At 44.2% G+C, this 18,526-nt stretch overlaps 1 pseudogene across 1 annotated transcript; it reads left to right on the top strand.

The window, feature by feature from the left end:
* The first annotated feature begins 16,592 nt into the window (after positions 1-16,592).
* Positions 16,593-18,051, top strand: LOC108283489 (annotated as a pseudogene). Its single transcript, XR_001816855.2, has 2 exons — positions 16,593-16,807; positions 16,921-18,051. The product of XR_001816855.2 is annotated as a major facilitator superfamily domain-containing protein 1-like (transcript).
* The last annotated feature ends 475 nt before the right edge of the window (positions 18,052-18,526 follow it).

Below are 18,526 nucleotides of genomic sequence, written 5' to 3'. Positions count from 1 at the left end.
AGCACCTCAGGTGTTCTGAAATGCTAAGACCAGAATACATAACTTACCGTTTTAAATAGAGTACAATTTTAAAAGCAGTGGTCTAGCCCCAAGAAAATAGACATAATTTTTGTCTGAACTCTCAAAGAGTTTAGCTTTTTAATCTAAGATCTCTATTAGTGATCTAATGGAAAAAGATTCACTGCTTAAGTTACCAAAAATTTATTGCTCAACTTCCACAGATATTTGGAGAGTGAGTCTAAAGGAAGAACAAAACATGCCTTCTTTTATTAAAGTCCGTGGTAAAGTACATGGACACAAAGTAGAGATGACTTCTCTAAGTAGGTTCTCTAGGCCAATGTCAGAATTCTAATACTCCTTTGCCTTTGAACTTTTCCAAATATTTGGGCATTTATTATCACATGCAATTTCTTGAACAACTCACCCACATTCTCTCTAAATGGGGACCTAGGTTCAAGTCCCAGCTCTTGCACTTAGTAGGTTGAGTCAATGAACTGCTATTAGCATCTTCTGATATCTCCTAGCCTTTGTCTTTAACATTTTTAACCATTGAGATACTAGTGCATGATTTTGTATTCAAATACAAACTCTTTATTTTCATATTGTTGAAAGTTCTATTTCATATATCATTTTAAATAGCTGCATATTGTACCTTTGCACGGATACACCATGATCCCCGTGTTTCTTTCTCTGCTATCAGAAGAAGTTCAACCAGGGTGTGACATGATGAGATTTGTGCTGGTAGCTGTTTGGAGGATGACTGGAAAGAGTGTGGGTTCAGAGAGGCCAGGGCTACTGAGAATTCCTTTCATTGAGGGATTATTACAGGAAAGTCTGAGCAGTATCACTGAAGAAGACCCTAAAGTCTATCAGTACAACGTTCTTGATTTATAATTGAAGAAATGGAGACTCAGATCGGTAAAATGACCTCACCAAAATCTCCCAGCCTCACCTGAGGGGTTTCTAACTCTCATTCCAAGGGGCTCTTTCTATTCAAGAACTTCTACTACAGCCATATCCTAATGGAACACAGGCTAAACCCACTCCCAGGGGACTGTTTCCGTAGGAAATAGAGATCTAGTCTTGAAATGCATTTAACTGTTCATTTTTTCCAAATTGTCAGTGTTAATAGTGATTGGCTGCTGGCTGCAAACCATTCCTTGCCTATCCAAACACAGCAAATTAAGGAGAACAAATGATGTAACCTTGTTTTTAAAAAATCAGTTGAAATGTCCCCCAAAGAGAGGAAACTATTATTATCCCAGACTTATTAATGGGAAGATGGGAATAGAAAGGCTGGGCAACTTCTCCAAAGTAATCAGAAGTCAGATTTCCTTATGCCCACCAAGAGGCACGAGCTCTGCTGGCAGTTTGGCTTTGCCCACTATAGGGAGGGCCAAGTCAAACAGGATACAATTAAGAATAGAATTCCCACGGCTTCTCCTGCTCTCTGACCCCCTCACCAAGCGGCTCTTGCCAAGTTTCTATGCTGCTGTATAAACCTTCTCACTTTTTTGCTGTCAGCAAGAGGAAGCAGAAACAACTGGGCGGGGTTGACTCTTCCATTGCCTCCTAGACATGCCCCACCTGGCAGAGGCTTCACCTCTTGGATCACAAATGTTCCATCCGGAATGGGAGATGAGACCTCATTGCCTGCCCAGTTCCGTAATCCAAGGTGTAAAGTGAAAGCCGGGAATAGTGGCTCATGCCTGTAATCTCAGCACTTTGAGAGGCCAAGATGTGAGGATCATTTGAGCCTAGGAATTTGAGACCAGCCTGGGCAACATAAGGAGAACCTGTCTCTACAAAAAAAATTTTTTTTTTTTAAAGGCAGTATGTTGGGCATGGTGGCTCACACCTGTAATTCCAGCATTTTGAGAGGTTGAGGTGGGTGGATCACTTGAGGTCAGGACTTCAAGACCAGCCTGGCTAACATAGTGAAACCTCTTCTCTACTAAAAATAAGGCATGGTAGCACATGGCTGTAATCCCAGATACTCAGGAGGCTGAGGCAGGAGAATTGCTTGAACTCAGGAGATGGAGGTTGCAGTGAGCCGAGACTGCACCACTGCACTCCAGCCTGGGAAGAGGGCGAGACTCTATGTCAAAAACAAAAACAAAAACAAAAGAATGGGGGTGGGGGTGCAGTGGTATGCACCTGTAGTTTCAGCCTACTTAGGAGGCTGGGGTAGGAGAATCTCTTGAGCCCAGGCATTCGAGGTTGCAGTGAGCTATAATCACACCACTACACTCTAGCCTTGGTGACAGGGTTAGACCTTGCCTCAAAAAAACAAAAAAAAAACAAAAAAAACAAAGAACAAAGAAAAAGAGACACGTAAAGAAAAATTGCAGTTCAACATTGATGGTATAATTTACGGTCCTATATTGTACAGAGAAAATATAATGAAAGATTAGATAAAAAAAAAAAAAAAAAAAAAAAAAAAAAACAACAACACAAAACAAACCCACACAAAAAACAAATCCCCCCCAAAAAAAACAAACCCCACAAAAAATAAGATGTTAAGTGAGAAGTATGTTTTCAAAAGGCATTTGCCAGGACTTTCTTGGTGGCAGGTGATAGAATGTCAATTCATAAGAGATTAGGCAAAAGGGAAATTCCTAGCAAGAACTCTGAGCAGTTTAGTGCCCATCTTTCCCTGCAAAACATAGTAAAATAATAATAACAATAATCCCTGCTTATAACCCATTAGATGGGGGCCTGAGCCTTGAATGATTTGTCTCATTCAATCCTTGTAAGCTCTGAGATGCCTAGGTTTGTTTGTTTGTTTTTTAGAGACAGGGTCTCACTCTGTCACCCAGGCTAGAGTTTAGTGGTGTGACCATAGCTCACGGCAGCCTTTAACTCCTGGGCTCAATGGATCGTCCTGCCTCAGTCTCTCAAGTAGCTGGGACTTCATATGTGCAACACCTCATTCAGCTAATTTATTTTTCATTAGAAAAAAAATTGTTTTTAGAGACAGGGTCTTTTTATGTTGCCCAGGCTACTCCTGGGCTCAAGCAGTCCTTTTGCTTTAGACTCCCAAATGCTGGGGTTACAGTTATGAGCCAGTGAGCTCAGCTACTGAGGTGGCTGGTTTTATCAACCTTGTCTTGTATAGGGACAAACCAGGGCCTGGGAACCAGAATGCTGTCAGGCACAACCCAAAGGCCAATCTCTCTATGCATCAGACTCCAAGCTGCCACTCTCTTCTGCCTTCTGGATTTGAGGAAGGGCAGACATGGGCATTTGTAAAAATCTGGCATCCTGGCATTGTGACAATTTTTTAGGGGAGCTGTGATGATCTCCAATTGACAGGCAAGAAAAGTGAAACTATCTCTGCAAGAAGAAAGTATTTGTTTTACATTTAAACGAGCGATGGATTACATTATTTTATTTATGGTCTTGGGATCAAACCCAGCAAGGGTGCAAAGGTGTCTATGACGGAGAGGACCCTGGAGGACTTGTGTGGAAGTCTTGCAAACTGAGGATGGAAGCTCCCCATGACTCGCGGTATCTGAACATATAAATAAATAAATTAACATTTACTGGCACCTTTATTGATCAGGCCCTGTGCTGACCAAAGTCACATTTGCCACCTCATTTAAGGTTCACGGCAACTCTGGAATAGTTTATGATTTCCATTCTACAGATGAGAAAATTGAAGCTCAGAGAGGTTAAGTGACGTGACCCGGATCATTGAGCTGGCAAATGGCCAAGATAGAATTTAGATCAACAAATGTCACTTTCTGGATGTGGGACTCATTCTGTTCATCCTCAATGGTTTTATTTGGAATGAATACTACAACTTCCTAGGTCTTTAGCCAAGAAGAGCAAAACAAACCACAGAAATACTTTATGTCCCACAGAATTACAGAATACCAGAGCTAGAAGGGCTGTTCAAGACTAGGAAATTTTGTATTCCTTGAATTTTGTGGAGTTTCAAAATGCTTTGACACTTTTCTTAGAAAAACCCACACAGCACAGATACACAAAATCTTGTTTACAAGTCTGGGGGGAAAATCACCCTTTCCTTCATTTTCCTGTGCCTTCATATCCAACCTGATTTAATATGATGAAAAGAAGTGGTAAAAAGAAGCTCACTAGACTATGAGCTTCTATATTATTAATAGTCAGGATTCTCCAGAGGAACAGAACCAATAGAATGTATGTGTGCAGATTCATTTTCAGCAATTAGTTCATGCAGTTCTTGGGAGTGGCAAGTCTGACATCTGCAGGACAGGCCAGTAGATTGGAGACTCAGGGAGGAGGTGATATTGTAGCTAGAGTCCAAAGACAGTGAAAAGGCAGAATTTTCTCTTCCTTAGGGACCTCAGTCTTTTTTTCTTAAGGCTGTCAACTGATTGGATGTGGCCCACCCAAATTACAAATGATAAGCTGCTTTCTTCAAAGTCTACAGACTGGAATATTAACCTAATCTAAAGAATACCTTCACAGTGACATCTAAACCAATATTTGACCAAACATCTGGGAGCCAAATTCTAGCAAATTTGACCCATACAATTAACTATCACGACTCTGCAAAGCAGAGCCAAGGTCTGATTCGCTCTGTCTCTGAAGCCAAGTGCCATGCCTGGCAGAGACTGGCTGCTCCTGACATGTTGGCAAATAAATGAGTCAAGTTCCAAAGCTCCCAGAATGACCTTGGAGGAAACATTATGGAAGGGAAAGGAGGCTATGCTCATCCCAGAAGATTAGATGTGATTCCAAGAAGCAATTGGGAAGCAAAGAGTTGTGGCTTAGAGAGGTGACATTCAGAGACTTTGGCAGAGGCGTGGACTTCCAGTGACCTTGCACGTGTGTTTTAGTGGATCAACCCTGGTGACGCTGCAGAGCAAGGGCTGGAGTGGACAGAGTCCTGGCCTGGCAGCGGGAGCTCCAGTTCCTGTGCTGTCTCTGGTGCCCATGCGCTGTGTGCCTGACAGCTTCTCACCTCCCTGGACTCAGGTCCTGCCTCTGTGGAAGGGTCATGAACTGGCCATCTTCAGGCAGGATCTGACCCACAATCAGATACGTTTGACCCCGGCAACATTTACAAAATGGTTTAAATAATTGCCAATATTAAAAAAGTTGGCAGATTTTGGCCAGGTGCAGAGGCTCATGCCTGTAATCCCAGCACTTTGTGGGGCTGAGGTAGACGAATCACTTGAGCTCACAAGTTCAAGACCAGCCTGGGCAGCATGATCTCTACAAAAAATATACAAATTAGCCAGCTGTGATGGTGCACACCTGTAGTCCCAGCTACTTGGGAGGCTGAGGTGAAAGGATCATTTGAGCCTGGGAGGCAGATGTTGCAGTGAGCTGAGATCTTGCCACTGCACTCCAGCCTGGGTGAGAGAGTCAGACACTGTCTCAAACAAACAAACAAACAAACAAAATTATATAAAACAATGGGCAGATTTCACACAAAAAATGAGGGTTTTCCCTGAAAAATTCCCTGAAGTCAGGCCAACAGCTCAGGGCCTGACTTTATCTGGTAGCTACCAGGCAGACAGACGAGGAACTGTGTCCTTAGTTGGGGAAAGCCCTTGTCCTGTCCACCACGAGGCTCCCATTACTCTGTGTGACTTCGCCAAGGCTGAGGTTGCAGTTCCCTCCCGGTTATCACTGAACTCACGTGGTAGGTTTTCACTCATCTTTGTGACTGCACCGGGCCCCTGGAGACCTTGGAGCTTATGGAGCTTGTTCTCGATGCTCTCCAAGGTTTCTAGGTCTCTTTCTACACAGATGCCGATGTGTTCCTCCAACTGGGCCCTAGCATGTGTCAGGCGTAATGCTAGGCAGTTTATGTGCATCTCAGAGGCAAAACATTCCAAGATTCTTAATTAAAATGCTGGCCAGGCTTGGTATGGAGCAATCACAGGGTGGAGCTGGCACAGAGTGGGACGGAGCAGCGAGAGGAACAACATCGTCTGGCTAATTGCATGACTTGCAGTCTGAACAGCCCTAAAACGATGTTCTCTTATGGTCCAGCTGCCCTGAGAGTTCTTGCATAACATGCTTTCTAAATATATATCCCTAAACCTTTCCCCAAAAGAGTTTGAGAAAATTTCATTTATTTCCCTGAGTCCTTCAAATGCCTGGGCTGGACATTTGCACAGACATGGGCACAGCTGTTCCCTCCTATGAGAGTGCCCAGGCTATAGCCTTATTACCTGCCCTAGTTGACCTTTTGAGGCCCACTCTTGCTCAAGAATCTATGGCTGTACAGTAAGAAGTAAATCTCCAAATTGTGCTTTCTACAACTCTGTTGGTGGCAAGAAATCTAATCTGAAATAGATCAGGTGCAAGGGAAATTTTATAGGTAGAGTTTTAACCATACCTGACTTTAAGTAGTTTGTGGGACAGTCCTAGATCTCAAGAAGCTTGTGCTCTTTCCCATGGGCAAAGGGAGCCTATAAGAAAAGCAAAATTACATTTGATTTTGGCATAGAAACCATATGGGATTTGGGGCCAGGAAGCCCTGGCTTTGCCATGTACTAGCTTAGCAAATAGTACAAAGTCTCTAAAGTGGGGACACTGACCCTCCGTCCCTTGCATGTTTGGTTTGAAAGTAGGCATGATGTGTGTAAAGTGTTCACCACGTTGTCACCTGTCACATACTAAGAGCTTAACAAATGACAGCTGTGGTTGTTCTTATTACCATAGCCAGTAGGTGGTCCTGGAGTTGCAGAGACCACTGTGGTCGGATGGGTGTGGGAAGTTTTGGAAAGGAGCTGAGGTTTAGCTGGGCCTTGGAGGATGGGTAGGATGTGGGTGGGTTGTTAGCACTGCATGTGAGGGAATGGTGCGTGCATGGGCGGAGGCAGAGGTAGCACAGCATGTTCAGGGGACAGGTCAGACTGGCCTGGCTAGACAAGAGGGTTCACATGGGGGCAAGGGGTTAGAACAATACCTGGCCTTTGTGACAGCTGGTTAGAATTGCCCCGTGCTCCTCTCTGAAATATCTGCCCCCTTGCCAAGCAGAAATTGGCATTCCTTGCTCTGGCCAGATACTCTTTTCCCCCTTGTCTGCCTACCTGTAGGTGTAGGCAGTGGAGCCAATGAATTGCCCTTATTCTCTGCCAAGTTTCCAATTAAGAGATGTCATACCTGGCATTTCTATGGAGCCGGCCTAGGAACATGTCCTGAGTGTGGGTCAGTCAAGCCCAAGGAGCCCACTGACATGCAATGTCCAGGGACAATGGAGCAGGCCACACTGGGGATCCTCTGACTTCCCAGGTTTCTCTCCCCGCTTCTGTGTAGACAAAAGAACCTGAAATTCAGAGAGGGAACTCTTTGTCCTGGTACACAGAATATTTTGCTGGGAAAAGCCCAGAGAAGCCATCCAGTGCTTAGCCCAACTTCACATCTGACTTTGCAGAAAACACTGCAGAGCTTTCTGAATCGGAGGCTGCAGCTTCTACTTGCAGACCCCCAGTGCGGGGGCTCATTCCCTCCACAGCAGCCCTGCTTCTGTTGACAGCGTCAGCAGTTTGGAAGCTTGTCCTTAGTTTGAATTATGTACCAATACTCCTCATGTTTTCTTGCACTGCTTTTTGTTTTATTTCTGTTTATGTCTAGTTATTGGGATGGGTAATGTTATCTTAATAGCACTTAACAGAGAGAGCCTAAACTCTAGGAAGGGAGATGTGTGAATTAGAAATGCAATGCAGGCCAGGCATGGTACTCACACCTATGTTTCCAGTACTTTGGGAGGCCAAGGCAGGAGCATTGCTTGAGTCCAGGAGTCCAAAACCAGCCTGGGCAGCATAGTGAGTCCCCATCTCTACAACAAATACAAAAATTAGCCAGGCCTGGTGGTATGCACCTGTGGCCCCAGCTACTTAGGAGGCTGAAGAAGGAGGACTGTGTATACCCAGGAGGTCAAGGCTGCAATGAACCACAATTACGCCACTATGCACCAGCCTGGGCAACAGAGCAAGACCCTGTCTGAAATTAAAAAAGAAATGTGATGGAGAGATTGAGAGGGGAAGGGAGGAGGGAAAATTTTGGCTGAGGATAGAGGCAAGACTTTCTCAGGTTCCACACTGGGTGCTCATCTTCAGGGGTCTCGTGGAGGCATAGCCAATAGGGAGAAAACCACCCAAGTTGTGGGATGGGGGAGCAGGCTTCCTGGGGGTGACTCTTCTTACACCCTCCTCCCCGCCGACCATGGCAACCATCTTGTTTGTTTTCATCCCTGGAGATGAAGAACGAGTGTGGTCTCTCTCATTCAGGAGAGTTCTCATGAAAGGAAATTTCCTTTCATGGGGCGAGTAAGGCATAGTCCCTGGCCACAAGGAGATCATAGTCTAGAGCAGAAGAGCACTCCGTCCTGGGATGGGGTATAAGTAACAGCCAAGCAAAGAAGGACGAAGGCCCATAGTCCCGTCTGAGGCATGTATCTTTCCACCCTCTCATCACCACCTCTAGTGTCCTCCTGTACTTTGCCGATAAGGTCAGTGGTCATTTTTATCTTTTCCATTTCTAGCACTCTCTGATAGTAACACTTTACTGAATATTTAGCTCATGGTAGGTCCTGTGCTAAGGCTTTTCATAGACTATTACACTTAACCCACCAGGAAAGGATTGCTTTTCTTTCCTTCATGGCGGAAGAAACTGAAGACAGAAAACTGAGAGGTGAACTAATCTGCCCCAGGTCACACAGCAAAAAGGGGCAGAGCCAGACTGTGCATCACAGTCACCTAACCACACAGCCTCCATTTGTTCCCCCTATAGCAGTCTGAATACCTGATAGATAATACCACAGCAACTTTCTCCCAACAAATTAGGGTTGTTTGGGGAAGAGTTATTGAAAAGGAGAATAAATGGGTGGGTGTAAATTGTGAAAAGCCTTCTATTCCATGGATTCCATTTGGATTCAATCTACAGGCATAGGGAAGCATTGCAGTGTTTTAAAGAGAGCAGTTATGTCAGATTTGCATTTAAGGACTATGTTTCTGGAAGTGTTGCCAAGGAGTTGATTGCACAGAGGAAAGTAGAGGCAGTGGGCATGCGCAGTGGCTCACACCTGTAATCCGAGCACTTTGGGAGGCCAAGGTGGGCAGATCACTTGAATCCGGAAGTTCGAGACCAGCCTGGCCAACATGGCAAAACCTTGACTCTACTAAAAATACAAAAATTAGCCGAGCATGGTGGCACATGCCTGTAATCCCAGCTACCTGGGAGGCTGAGGCAGAAGAGTCGCTCAAATCTGGCAGGTGGAGGTTGCAGTGAGCCGTGATCACACCACTGCACTCCAGCTTAGGGGACAGGGCGAGACGCTGTCTCAAAAAAAAAAAAAAAAAAAAAAAAGGGGAAAAGCTAAAAAAAAAAAAAAAAAAAAAAAAATGAAGGAAAAGAAAAGAAAAAAGAAAGTGGAGGCAAAGAGACGGCTAGGAGGCTGTTTGACTTTCCAAGCAAGAGGTAAGGGAGTGAGCGAACACCCTTTGGCACTAACGGGTACCAGGCAGAGCGCTACTACTTTGCCTAATAATTACATTTGATCTTTACAACAATTTTGTGAGGTGCAAATTGCAGCAGTGTTTCTCAACTCTGGCTGCCTCTGTAATTACCTGGTGAGCAGTGAAACAGTGATTTTCCAAGTGTGGTCCCTAAACAAGCAGCATCAGCATCCCTGGGGACTAGTTTACAATGCAAATTCTCCAGCCCCACCTCAGACCTACTGAATCAGAAACCCTGAGGGTGGGACCCAGCAATTTCTGTTTGAACCAAACCATCAGGTGACTCTATGTGAACTCCTGTGTAAGAACCACTGGATGCAGGTTAGGTGTCTTCTCTAACCTGGAGATTCAGTCGCATGGTTCCTCCCCCCTTGCCAAAACAAGTGGCTGGTCTGAGGTTGTGAAGGCATAGACATTATTCCAGAGGCACTGAGAGAGCTGCTGGATGGAATACTTCAATCAGGAATTTATTAAGTGCCACATGTATACTCAGTGCTCTCAGGAATTCAAAAGTTAGGTCTCAGAGAACCCACCTTCAAGCAGTTTAAGGTATGTTACTTGTTCATCCATTCATTCCATAAATATTTCTTGAGCACCTATCATGGGTCAGGCACAGTGCTGGATGTGGTGAACAAGATACATGCTGAACTGTGAACAGGACAGATAAGGTTGCCACTCTGAGTGTCTTATTCCTACGTGAGAAAAATAGATGAACAAGTGAACAATGACATAAATTAAAAACGGTGAATTTACTAGGAAGGAGAGGAAGAAAGGTCAAATGTCAGAGAGTGGAAGAGAGGTGGGAGGCAGGGGTGGGTATCTCTCAGAGAAAGGGTGATTTGAACTGAGACCTGAATTACAAGACAGGCTTGCAAAGATCCGTCACAGGGGATTCCAGACAGAAAGAAGGGGGTTTGTGCAAAGGCGCTGAGGTGGGTGGGAGCTCCGTGAGTGTGAGGAAGAGGCAGAAGGTCCACGTGGCTGGATTTTGGTGGGGGGCAGAGTCAGAGGCTAGCGTGCACAAGCGCAGCAGATGGGCACCAGTGGTCCAGGTGAGGACTTCAGAGGTCAGCCTCTGAGAAAGCCTGGCAGTTCACACAGGACTCAGAGATTATCCCCAGCTGGCCAGGCCCCTTCCTGTGATCCCCACACCTGGAAATCATGGGATCTGTCTTTGATTCCTGAGATCCAAGGAACCTATGGACTCTTCCAATCCAAGCTCAGTCTCCAGGAAACCCATCTGTGTGTCTTTCTTTTTCTTATTCTCTTTTAAAGGGAAATAAACCAGGGAAAGGCTTTCTTCCAGAAGAGGAAACTGAACGCCTGTTGAAGTTTTTATAAGGGTCACACTTTCTGAAACTCCAGTGTTAGAGATGAATCAGCTAGTACCTAAGTCCAGGTTTCCAATTTTACAGATAAAATTGTGGCCCAGAGATCAGGGGCTTGCCACTGTAGCCAGGAGATTGCTGAACATGTTTTTAAATTTTTTTAGAGATGGCGTCTCACCATGCTGCCCAGGCTGGCATGCAGTGGCTATTCACAGGTGCACTCATAGTGCACCATATCCCCAACTACTGGGCTTTCTTCAGCCATATTTCAAAGCTTCCTCAAGTTTCAAATGGTGGAGCCCGAATGACCTCAGGTTCTCTGACTCCAAGGACACTGCCTGTCCTTCCAAAGCCTGGCTGCCTGTCCTAATTACAAGGGAAAAATGCAGGATTCCCACCTTGACTTGCAAAAATAAGGTTATCGTGTTAAGTGATCCTCGTGCCTCAGTCTCCCAAGGAGTTGGAAATACAGATGCACGCTGCCATGCCTGGCTCTGACTACAGGTTTAACACTTGATTGTTTTGTATTAGACATTGAGTTACTGACTCTCAGCTCCAAACCCACCGTTTGCTACTCTGCTTTATGATGCTGGGACTGGGACTCTGCAGACCACGTTTCTACCCTGTCCACTGGCTCTGAGTTTAGGTTCTTGGATGGGGTGTGAGAGGAAGAAAGCCTTGGGCATTTCTGCATCCTCTGTCCAAGAATGACCCCAGCAGCAATAGTGGACTCCGGAGTCCCCTTGGTTTCAGGTGGCAGGTGTTCCACACTCCTGGGATCAGCCTCATTGCACCCCCCGTACCTACCAACTGGAGCCCCTTCTTTAGACATCTGTGTTCAACGTCCAGCAGGCCTCCCTCCTCAGAGATTCTAAATTCTAATAATCCCAGCCATTTCTTCTGCTTCCCAGCCCTTGGGCTGGGAGCTGCTTTGTCAATTGCTGCTGTTATATTCCTCAGTGCTCCCTTTTTCTCTGCCCAGTACTCGGTTAACAAGTACTCTTTGTAACAAGGTCTCTCTGTTAAAATAACTGGTAGAGTTTCTGTCTCCTGATGGGACCCTAACTAGACACACCGTTTATTTCTTTAAAATACAGTTTAAAAAGCCCCATTTGTATCATTTTCCCTCCTCTGGTCTTTATTCTCATCTTGTGAAGCAGGGTGTCTTAATGTTATCAGGGAAACTGAGGCTCGGGCAGCTTTGGCCATGTTTCGAAGTTCCTTCAAGTTGCAAGTGATGGAGCCTGAAGGACTCCAGGTTCTTTGACCGCAAGGAAACTGCCCGTCCTTCCAAAGCCTGACTGCCTGTCCTAATTACAAGGGAAAAATGTAGGACTCCCACCTTGACTTACAAAAATGAGGCTACTGTGTGTATTATTACAAGCATTATAAAAATTATGCTTTAAATGATATATTTTTTGGAAATGAAAAGACAAGAACTAGAATTTGTTAATACGTCTTCATGATAAGTTCCAAAATCTCAATAAAACAGGATGTTCTATGAGGCTTGTAGTACTAAAAAAAATTTACTGTGAAAATGGTGTAGGTTCTTGTTTATTTTTTGTTCTTCTCTGTAAGACATTTTATTGCATGTATATTTTAGGGGCAAGTAATTTAGTTGTGTATTCTTCTGTATGTCTTGTATTTATAAGAGTTTTGAAGTGCATAAATAATATGTATGTTCATCTGCAGTATCAAGGAATAGGGTTTCTCTTTACTTGAATATTCTGTTGGAGTGACTGTAATTGTTATATTCGTTAATCATTTGAAAATAATTAGAATAGTGTGGCAAACATATAGTATTTACAGTGTGCCATGCACTGTTCTAAGTGCTTTACGTATATTAACTTTAGTAATTTCCACAAAAACCCTGAGAGTGGATAGTATTATAATCTTTTTAACCAGTGATATCATATTTTTTTCCATTGATACCATTAAGGCACGGGGAGAATAGGAAACTTGTACAGGGTCATACAGCTGACAAGTGTGAGAGCTGGGAATTGAACCATAGTATCTGGCTCCGGAGTTCTTGGTCCTATGCAGTATACTGACTCTAAGATCACTTCTTTTTTGAATCTGCAATTATCATAGTCAGGTTATTTATGAGTGCTGGAAAATAAGAAAGAGAATGGCAAAGCCAAGTAGAACATATAAACATGATGGTCCAGTGCTATTTTAACAAAGGGATGCCCCCACCCCCAGCGCTTAGGGAGTATGATGGATTGATTGTCTTAGTAGCCCCAATTATTCATGCCTTTCATGCCTCTTTTGTTTTTTTTTTTTTTTTTTTNTTTGAGTTAGATAGGGTTTTGCTCTTGTTGCCTAGGCTGGAGTGCAGTGACGTGATCTCAGCTCACTGCAACCTCTACCTCCCAGGTTCAAGCGATTCTCCTGCCTCAGCATCCTGAGTAGCTGGGATTTCAGGCATGTGCCACCACACCTGGTTGATTTTTGTATTTTTAGCAGAGATGGGATTTCACCAGTTGGCCAGGCTAGTCTCGAACTCTTGACCTCAGGTGATCCGCTCGCCTAGGCCTCTTAAAATGCTAGGATTACAGGCGTGAGCCACTGTGCCCAGCTTTACTGTTCTTTAAACTACTTGTTCCCAGTAGCCTTCCTTGCTGACATCCTTTTTTTTTTTTTTTTAAATATTCCAGTTTATCTTTTGTTAGTAAGACCCTATATTTAAGGGTAAGTGATGCATAGAGTTTGCAAAGTCTTTAAGTTCAGAGCCTCTGATGTTGGACTCCCTGGGTTCAAATTTGGACTCTGCCCTTAATCAGCTATGTGGTCTTGGGAAATTTACTTAATCTCTGTAAGCATTGGCTTTCTCATATGCAAAGTCAAGATAACAGTACCAACCTCATAGCATCGTTGTGAAGATTGAGTGATGAGAGACATGTAAAATGCTAGGCACAGTGCCCAGCAAGAAGTAATCACTCAGTAAATGTCAGCTGTTGTTGGTACCTGATAAAGGATAATACGTACCTAGTGATCCTAAAAAAACACAATAGATACTCATCATTATGCAGAACATAAAGAACGTAATTAAGAACTTGGCAACTGAAAAAATACAGCATACAGTTTCATACCTATTGTGTGATCCTAGGAACAACCCGCTTGTTCTTTTCCCTTTAGTTAGTATTCAAAATTAAGGGAAAATTGTCCACTTCCGATGACTGGGCATTGTAAAAATGGGACACAGTACAAAGCCTTACATAGTCAAATGACTCAATTAGTGTTGAAATGGTCATGTCATGGCATTAGTGGCTCTTCCCTGCTCACCCTGGCTGACAGCTGTCTCTCCCCTCTTGAAGATTTTGGTATGGGATGTGTTGTATGATCAGTGGTGTGCAGGCCTTTGTGGCTCAAAGCAGGGTGAGCTTTTTGACATATGGGACCACGTCTGATTCACCCACCAGTACATCACTCTGCTTGACATGAAGAAGGCTCCCGTGAGTATGCACAGGCTGGAATCAATCGTGTTGTGAGGACGTAGGGTGACACAGTTAGAGGTTTCCTAAGAAATGGGAAATGGACATTTACACATGGAGAGTTGAACTTTAAATTCCACACATACTGGATCAGAAAAGAGAGGTGCAAAAATGCAGTGATTTTAGCATGAAGGCTCAGGTCACCTGTCTTGGCTGGCCTGGGCTGCTGTAACACATTATCATAGACTGGCTGGCTTAAACAAAAGAGAATATTTCTCGCAGTTTTGGAGCCTAGGAAGTTCTACATTAGAGTGTCAGCATGATTGAGTTCTGCTGGGGGATCTTTTTGTGGTTTTCTGATGGCCGCCATCTTGCTGTGTCCTCACATGGTGGAGAGCAGAGAGAGAGGAAGCAAACTCCTATCTCTTTCTATGGGCACACTTATTCCATCATGGCAGCTCTGCCATCATGACCTAATTGCCGTCCAAAGACCCCATCTCGAAATACCACCATATTAGGGATTATGGTTTCAAAATATCAACTTTTGGTGTTGGGGGGGCAGGGGACATATTTAGTACACAGCCACTTAACACCTTACTTAGGATTAACCTTTAAAGAGACAGTGGGACCATCAGAAGATGGCGCTGGTGGTGTCAGTGGTGGTTTGTTAGACTTGGTGGGATGGCAAATGTGACAGATATTGTCAGGATCCCACCCAGCTTTCATCAGTGTGGGAGTCATAACTGGTTCCTGGGTCCATTGGTCAAGTCATGCCCGTGGTGGAGGTAGTCACCATTGACTATATAAGTCTGACACCACCTAGGCTCCAGCTGCATGCTCACCAAGCCTGTGGGTAAGCCTGGGGAAATCATGGAGTGGTGATATGGACTCAAGTATTCTTGTTCTTATGTGTGGTGGGTGGAACAAAAGCTGCCTACATCTTCATCCCTGGGAACTGAATATTCGGTGTTACATGGCAAAGGCAAATTAAGGTTGCAAATGGGATTATGGTTTCTAGTCAGCTGACTTTAAATTAGGGAGGTTATTCTGAATTATCTGGGTGGGCTCAAGGTAATCACAAGCATCTTTAAAAGTAGAAGAAGGAGGAAGGAGACAGAAGAAGAGTGAGGTTGGAGGGTATGATGTGAGCTGAGAAGAATCCAGCCCGCTATTACTGGCTTTGAAGACAGAGGAAGGGGCCATGAACCAGGGAGTGGAGGCAGCCTCTGGAAGCTGGAGGAGCAAGAATAGGGATTCTCCTTAACAGCCCCCAGAAGTCATAGTCTTGCCAACAGTGCGACCCATGCCAGGCTTCTGATCTGCTGAACTGTAAGGTCATACACTGGTGGTGGTGTAAGCCGCTAAGTTTGTGGTAATTTATTAAGCAGCTATTGGAAACGAATACACCACAGCAGTGATTTCTTAGTGTAAATGAGTAAATTAACATTTTTATTTGTTTCAGCTTCAAGGCATGTGGTTTAAACCCTCCATGCGATGGTACAATCTGATTTCTGACTCTGCAAAGCTGACCAGACTTTGCCCCTTGCAGTGAACTGAATGTTTGTGTCCCCTCTAAATTCAAATGTTGAAATCCTGCCTTCAAATGTGATGGTATTAGGAGATGGGGCCTCTGGGAGGTGCTTAGGTCATGAGGGTGAAGCCCTCATGAATGGGATTTTTGCCCTTGGAAAAAGGACCTCAGGGAGAACTCTGGTTTTTTTTTTTTTTTTTTTTTTTTTTTTTTTTTGCCATGTGAGAATACAGGGAGAAGATGGCCGTCTATGACCCAGGAAGTCCTCACTAGACACCAAGTCTGCCAGCACCTAGAACTTGGATTCCTCAGTCTTCAGAACGGTGAGAAGTCACTGTCTGTTGTTTAAGGCATTTGGTCAATGGTATTTTTGTTATAGCATCCTGAACAGACTAACATATGTCTGGCCTACCCTCCACTAGGAGACTGTAAGAATCACCATCACATATTGGGAGCATCTATGTGTTGAGTGCTTTACTAGCGCATTGCCTAGAATCCTCTCTATGGCCCTATGAATTAGGTATGGTTTTGCCCATTTTATAAATGTGAAAACTGTGGTTCAAGTTGAGCCACACAACCACAGTGATGTGATGTGGATTTAAACCCTGGTCTGGGTTCTCCACTCAAGTTCTTTTGAAAACCCTAGCTGCCTCACTGCCATGCTGTCTCTGAGAAGACTCTGTCTCTTGGAGAACCATCAGCCTTGTTCGTGGCATGATGCATGAAGAAAAGCAGCCAGGCAGGAGTGGGACAGAAAAATCTCCCATCAGGCCACTGCTTCCTGCCAGGTCTTGGAATTGCCACCACTTTCCCCTCTCCAACTCCTGCGGCCGCAATGGAGGAGGAGGATGAGGAAGACTGGGCCCTGCTTGTAGGTGGCCCTGACGAGGCCAACAGAGGTTCCCTCACCACCCCCAGGGCCCTGCTGGCCCTCTGTGACCCCAGTCGCCTGGCACACCAGCTTTTGGTGCTGTTACTGATGTGCATCCTTGGCTTCAGCAGCCATTTTTGCTATGACAACCCTGCTGCCCTTCAGACTCAGGTTAAATGGGATATGCAAGTGAATACCATGGAATTTGTGCTGCTGTATGCCTGGTGTTCTCGGCCCTACGGAGTTTTGTGTGTCTCTGGTGGCTTTTTGATAGACCGAGTATTTGGAATATGATGGGGCAGAATTGTTTTTAGCTGCTTTGTTTGCATTGGGCAGGTTGGTTTTGCTCCGGGTGGAATATTTAATGTTTTTTGGCTGATGGAATTTGGAAGATTTGTATTTGGGATTGGTGGAGAGTCCTTAGCAGTTGCCCAGTTGTACATATGCTGTGAGCTGGTTTAAAGGCAAATAATTAAGCCTGGTGTTTGGACTTAAACTTAGCATGGCTAGAATTGGAAGTATAGCAAACACGAATCTCATAAGATGGCTGTATTCTAAGACTGAAGCTTTGTTAGGCTCTGCTGGTCACACAATCCTTGGGGTCACACTTGTGATCATGGGTGTAACATGTATTCTTTCACTAATCTGTGCCTTGACTCTTGCCTACTTGGATCAGAAAGCAGAGAGAATATTTCATAAAGAACAAGGAAAAACAGGTGAAGTTATTAAATTAAATGATGTAAAGGACTTCTCCTTACCCTGTGGCTCATATTTATCATCTGTCTCTGCTGTTGTGTTGCCGTGTTGCGTTTTACTGGACTTGGAAATGTATTCTTTACAGAGAAATGCAGATTTTCTTCCCAGGCAGCAAGTGCAGTTAACAGTATTGTATACGTCATATCAGCTCCCATGTCCTCAGTATTTGGCTGGTGGATAAAACAGGGAGGAACGTCATCTGGGTTCTGCGTGTGATAGCAGCCACTCTTGTGTCCCACATGATGCTGGCCTTTACAATGTGGAACCCTTGGATTGCTAAGCGTCTTCTGGGAATTTCCTATTCATTGCTTGCCTATGCATTGTGGCCAATGGTGGCATCTGTAATTTCTGAACATCAGCTGGGAACTGCATGTGGCTTCATGCAGGTCCATTCAGAATCTTGGGTTGGCCATCATTTCCATCACTGCTGCTTTGATACTGGATTCTCGGGGGCATTTGTTTTCAGAAGTTTTCTTCATCGTTTGTGTTTCTTTGTCACTTTTACCTGTGGTCTTATTCCATTTGGTGAATCATGCCCAGGGTGGAAACCTAAATTATTCTGCAAGACAAAGGGAAGAAATAACCTTTTCTCATACTGAATGAGAAGTTTAAAAGAACGTGTCATGAAAATGGGCTTAATACATCATTGGTTCGAAAACCTCCATTTTTGAAAATGTAGAGTTTAGTCATTAGAAAAAAATGACAGACTGGAAAGTTATATTTACATCCAAATATACCTATTTCAAAGTGTATTTGTGAGGATTATTTTAGCTTGTGTCTTTTGTATTGTGTATTACTGAAGAATTCTACTTTTAGTAGGCTAATCAATAATGTAAGGGTTAGAAAATTGCTCTGGAACATCCAGGTGAATTTCAGGAAGGACAGTGAAAAATAGAAAACATTGGAGCTTCTGTTGAGATCATCTTCATTAAGTATATACCTTAGGGAGACCACCTTTTCTTTATCTTATAGCAGGAAAAGAACTTTTGAGGGGAATAGAAGGGCTGTGTTATACAAAATAAACAATGGCATTGTCATAGGCCTTCCTTTTAGTGATAGGGCATGATGCTAGGGAATATGTGAAGATGTTTTTATGAAGTCTCTTTCTGGTCATGACCAGTAGCTTGCACTCTACTCTGTAG

This window comes from Cebus imitator, unplaced genomic scaffold (assembly GCF_001604975.1).
Source record: "Cebus imitator isolate Cc_AM_T3 unplaced genomic scaffold, Cebus_imitator-1.0 Scaffold13, whole genome shotgun sequence".
NCBI lineage: Eukaryota > Metazoa > Chordata > Mammalia > Primates > Cebidae > Cebus > Cebus imitator.
This window is presented reverse-complemented; position numbering and strand designations above follow the sequence as displayed.